This window comes from Microtus ochrogaster, chromosome 21 (genome assembly GCF_000317375.1).
Source record: "Microtus ochrogaster isolate Prairie Vole_2 chromosome 21, MicOch1.0, whole genome shotgun sequence".
Taxonomy (NCBI): domain Eukaryota; kingdom Metazoa; phylum Chordata; class Mammalia; order Rodentia; family Cricetidae; genus Microtus; species Microtus ochrogaster.
In genome coordinates, this window is record NC_022022.1 from 41,640,465 (window position 1) to 41,646,593 (window position 6,129).

Sequence of the window (6,129 nt, forward strand, 5' to 3'; positions counted from 1 at the left end):
TTCTCACATACTGACTTCCATTCATATGAACATGGAATTGGATACTCTTCTCACATACTGACTTCCATTCATATGCAACCTGAAGTGAGATGACAGAATTATGTGCTAGTGATGGTTTTAGTTTTTCTCAAAACCTTCTATGTTATTTTGCATAAGGGCAGTGTTAATTTACGTTTTTACCAACGTTGTGTAAGAGTTCCCATTTTTCTGTATTTTCTCTTTCTTCATTTTGATCAAAGTCATTTAACAATTGTGAAGTAATACTTTGTTGTAGTTTTGTCTTACATTTCCCTAATAGTGAGTGAGCAGAGCTCTTCATCTCAGGATGGCCATTTGAATGTCTTTCTTTTGAGAAATATTTGCTCACCTTTTGTCTACTTTTAATTGGATGATTTGTTACTTTACTATGTAGTTGCTTGAGTTACTTAAATATTTTCAGTACTAACTCCTTATCAGATATATAACTGACAACTTCCTTCCTGTAGGGTAGTTTTGGATTACTTTTGTACTTGTGAAAAATTTATTTTCAAGAGTTTATAAAAGTTTATTTTAAAATATTATAGCAAAGTTAAGGAAATAGAGACATATAAAAGTAAGGAATAAACAAACCAAATAGAAATCATTGGTAGTAGAATATGTTAATTACAAAACTTCATTTTGTGAGCAACTGTAGTTTTCAATAGTTCCCAATTAGCTATACAAACACCGAGAAACACCAATGCAAATGGGAAATATCAAAGAACATATTTTAGAACTAAAACAAAAATATATCCATAAGTGTATAAGGTAGAGTTGGCTCTTTTGTCATATTACACAAGCCGAATAATGACAAAATACAGGCAGTACATTCTATCATCATTAAAGGAAGCTTCTATGGGTATAAGAGAATCTATGACAACTATTTTACTAAACCTGCATAATCCCTAACAAAAACATATAAACATTTGTTCGTATACCCACAGTGAAGTATGGCTATATTCTTCATCCCTCATCAGGGAAACTTCTCTTCGCAACAGACAGGGAGTATAGCAGAACACTACAACCAGTTAAAATGCAGAGTTGTGGAACCCAGTCCCAGTGGATACTTTTACAAACACCTCTACACCTAAAGCTCAAGAATTTTCCTCTACTACAATTTACCTAAACTGCATTTTTAAAATGAGGACAAGGATATTATACAAGTAGTATATGTTTATTTGGAACATCACAGTGTGAATTTAAATTTCATCTATGACTATTTTTTCTCTTTTGCCACACGATGGTGGTGTTGCTTCTTGTAAGACACAAAAATAGATTTCAGATGCCAATATTTAAAGTATGTATTTGTATGTATATTATATGATATGTCCAAGGAAACATAGCAAAAAAAGAATTAGTTTTATAAAGAATAGAGTCTCCTATGCATTTATTATTATTATCATTACTATTTTTGGTATTTTGAGAGAGGGTTTCTCTCCAGCTTTGGAGCCTATCCTGAAACTAGCTATTGTAGACCCCAAACTCACAGAGAACCACCTGTCTCTGCCTTCTGAGTGCTGGGATTAAAGGCATGTGCCGCCACCACCCAGCTACATTTTTGTTATTTGTAAAGAGCAAGTAACATTGATGCTAGTATTTCCCAAGAAGTGCAATTTCTTCTATAGAAAACAGGACTCATCATGAATATTTTTGTCATCTCCTATCAAAGGGAATCTTGTTTTAGCTTTCAAATGACTATGGCATTTAATTGACTTGTATAGGTAATTTGTTTCCTCCTTAGTATCTGTGTATATTTATATTAACTAAAAAGTTTAAATGATTGGTTACATTCCATAGTAATCTCATGCAGCAAATTTAGGATCAGTGGCTGGCTTGGAATTTGTCTGGTGTTTTGATCTGTTCTGAGAGAGAAATTTCTGCATCATCCTCTTTCCAGGAAGTCTCTGCTACCATAAATTCCTCAAATAAAGGTCCTGTTTGCTTTTATCCTCAGCACTATGTAGTGTTTCTTGGAGGCTACATGACCTCATTTTCCTAAATTCAAAGAAATTTAATTTATCTGGAGGTAACTTTCTTGTTAGGAATTATGGGATGGCATGTTTACTTCTTGTATTCAGTTACAACATGTCTTGCAGCTCCAAAAGACTGACAGCAAGAGAAGGCACATTTGTTCTTGTCCCTCTATATCCAATAAGTCATAAATTGTTAATTTTCTCACACCAATCATAGATTTGCTGAACTACAAAATCTTTGGATTTCTGGTTATTTGTTTTCAGAAGTACACTTTTCATTTTTATTTTTATTTTTATTTTTTGGTTTTTCGAGACAGGGTTTCTCTGTGGCTTTGGAGCCTGTCCTGGAACTAGCTCTGTAGACCAGGCTGGTCTCGAACTCACAAAGATCCACCTGCCTCTGCCTCCAAAGTGCTGGGATTAAAGGCATGCGCCACCATCGCCCTGCTAGAAGTACACTTTTCAATAACGTTCTACGACAGGTAGGTTTAGAAGAGGAAATAAATCCCTCACCATTTTGTTCCAGTCAGCTTTTTGTCAGTGTGGTGAAACAGCTAATCAGGGTAGCGAGCATCCAGAGAAAGATGTTGGAACCTGTTTGCTCTATTTTAAAAAAAAGCTATGTTACGTCCTTATATCATCAGTGGTGGGGATGTGCACATCACAAACAGACAAGAAGTGCTGGCTGGTGCCAAACTAAGATATCACCCTTCTCATGAGAACTATCAATGAGTCCTACAAAAGATAAATTATAGAGGCACATATTCAATGGTTTGAAGTTTCCCGCTAGACCCCACCTCAGAAATAACATTGCGTCTAAATAACATCACACTGGGGACCTGTCAATCCTTGGCTACACTCAAGCCACAACAGAATTATAATATCTGATTATGTTGAGACCAGCTTCATATATATATTTTTCAACAATATTCAATAAAATACTTGCAAACTGAATCCAAGACTAAACAGAGTAAACCCCTCTCTTCTCTCATTTTATATTTCCTGTGATGCTGGGACCTGGATTTGTTTTTGCATTGATCTTGTGTAGCCCAAGGTGGCCTTGAACTCACAGAGATTCTGTTTCCCAAACCCTAGGATTAAAGGTGTGTGTCACCATTACCTGACCTGTAGTGGCTTAGCTTTACCTCTGGTCTTCAGGCAAGATTTATTTATTAAAATACAAATAATGTACCCCTAAAGAATGGCTGTGGGGTGGTGTGGAACAGAAACTTCCATCTTCAAATGGTGCCCAAACTTTTGGCAACAATTTTCACATGGGGACTGAAAAAACTTTATAAACAAAAAGGATTCTAGACAGACAAGAATAGAATCAAATGCAGCTTCTTGGTAACCATCTTTTCTCTGGAAGTATCTGTTTGCTGGGAGTGAGCAGAGGCACCAGTCCTTTAAGAGAAGCTTCCTGACTCAGCATTAGAGGTAAAATCCTCACAGCTCTTAAGAGACCCTGCCACCAAACACGTAAATAGTTATTTTGAAAAGCTGGCAGCAGGCTTTTGGTGGTGGAATGTACCTAGAAACTCCTCAGAGTTGTTGCAACAAACACGGCTCCTACCAGTACCTCCAAAATGAAGCTAGACTCTCAGAAAGCTAAGAAATCGAAAGAAGTCAGTCATCAAAGATGCAGCTTTAATACCAGCCATGCTGCCTAGCAGATTTTAGACTTAGGGGCCCAGAAAAAGATAGAGATATACACTAAAGACAGATGCAGACAAGAAAAAAAAATTCTTTAAATGGTTTACAGTGTATTTAAAGTTATATATAGGTTTGGGAGAGAAAGGAAAAAGGAAAGAGAAAGTCCTTTAAAAAAAGAAATGGAGTAGTGTGGTGGTGCAGACCTTTAATCCCAGTACTTGGGAGACAGAGGCAGGTGAATTTCTGTGAAGTCAAGGTGATTCTGGTCTACAGAGTGAGATCCAGAACAAAGATACAAGGAGAAACCCTGTCTCAAAAAAAAACACAAAAATTAAAAATAAAAATAAAAGAAATTATTATTTATTTTATATAAAAATAAAAGAAAAGTGTTTATAAAGCATGTAAAGATGGAAAATACACAGAGAATCTGGATACTATATGTTATTGTGCTATCTTTGAATTGCTTGACTGCTAGGGATGGAGCAACAGCTGCTAAAGGACATTTGACTATAAGTGCTGCTGGATTAATCCAACATATATATTTTGAAAATGCCTTGACTTCACATTTTAAGTCAAAAGATATGTTACTTTGGAGAACAGGTTTTGCTTTTATTTCCACAGAAAATTAGAGGTAGTGTGTCATTTCTGGGTTAAGAAAAATCAGGTTTGAACAAGGAAGACCCCCTGGAGGAACTCTATTGGACATGGATAGCCCAGATGATTCAAAGTTTCAGAACACCTCTGTTGCAATTTCCTTTAAATTCTGCATCCAGAACAGTCTCAAGACTAGTGACTGAGATGATCTAGCCTACAGAATACTCCTGTCAGTACTTGACCACATTTCTAAATTCTCTTTGGGTTCCCCATAAGATTATCAACACCCCCAATCAGCAGAAAGTAGCCTAGAAAACTAGGCCAATATTCCCCACAAATAGATTATGGATGTTTACCTTTTTTTTAAGAGTGTTGCTTACAGATTGTTATGGATAATGATCAAGAAAAAAACTAAACAAAGGAGATTACATTCAGAGTTCTTGTTTTTGTTTTGAAAAGAAAAGAAGGGGGGAATGCTGTGTGATAATGCCCTTGTACACTGTAAAAATTTGTCACTTGTATTAGCTTAAGAAAACACTGATTGGCCAGTAGCCAGGCAGGAAGTAGAGTTGTGTCAAATAGACTAAGAGAATTCTTGGAAGAAGAAAGGCAAAGTCAGTCACCAGTCAGATGCAGAGGAAGCAAGACCAGATTGCTGTCCTGAGAAAAGGTACCAAGTCACGTGGCTAAACATAGACAAGAATTATGGGTTAATTTAAGTTGTAAGGGTTTATTAATAGTAAGTTTGAGCAACAGGTCAAATAGTTTAAAATTAATATAAGCCTCTGTATGCGTCTTTGGAACTGAATGGCTGTGGGACCAGGTGGGACAAACACGTCTGTCTACAAATCACCACTAATTTTCCAAAAAAAACAAAAAACAAAAAAAAAAAACCTTACAGACTAGGACACCAATCCCTGTCACAAAATATTTTACCTAAAATCTGTCCTGCCTGCAAGATGTGGTTGGGAAATAGTGGCTCAAAGCTTATGGGAGTGGCCATCTAATGATTTATCTAACTTAAGGCCCATACTTCCAGAGGGAGTCAATTCTAGATACTATCTGGATGGCCAGGAACAGGAAGCTGAATGGTTCAAAGACCTATGTTAGTAACAAACATGACTGGAAAAACAAACAAACAAATAAACCAACCAAATAAATAAACAAATGATTGCTAATGATATTCTGCTCGGATCATAGATTGGTGCTTGCAGCAAAAATTCTAATTATTCTTAATAATAAAAACTGAGAGTCAGATATTAGAGGGGAAAGCTGAAGGATCAGAGAAGAGTAGCCAGCTAAGAGAGTTTCTATCTCTAAAAGAGGGGGTGATTCTGTCCTCAGACTGCATCTCAGTCTGCAATGATGCTCACACTGCATCTTAGCTCCTGTCTCCTGCCTTATATTCTTCTTTCTGCCCAGTCATATGACTTCACATCTCCACCTTCCTGGTGCTGGGACAAAAGACGTGAGCCACCACTGCCTGGTTCTGTTTCTCTTTGAGGATGAATCAATGTATTGTAACTAAGGGTGGCCTTGAACTCACAGAGACCCATCTGCCTCTTTCTCCCTAGTTCTGGGATTGAAAGTGTGTGCCACTGCTGGGCTCCAAGGTTAACTAGTGACTTAGTTCTGCACTTTGATCTTCGGGCAAGCTTTATTTGTTAGATTACAAATACAATATCACTACAGGTGTCAAACACAATCATCATTAGAAAGGCTTCCTCCAGCAGCTGATGGGAATAGATACAGGGGCCCACAGATTCAAGATAACACCATGAGAGATTAGTTGACAAGTTTTAATTACACAGGGGAGCTTGTTTTCACGCATGACTGCTTGATGATGGAGCCACAATTTTGTACCCCTCTTTCTCAGCAGTGTGCTGAAACT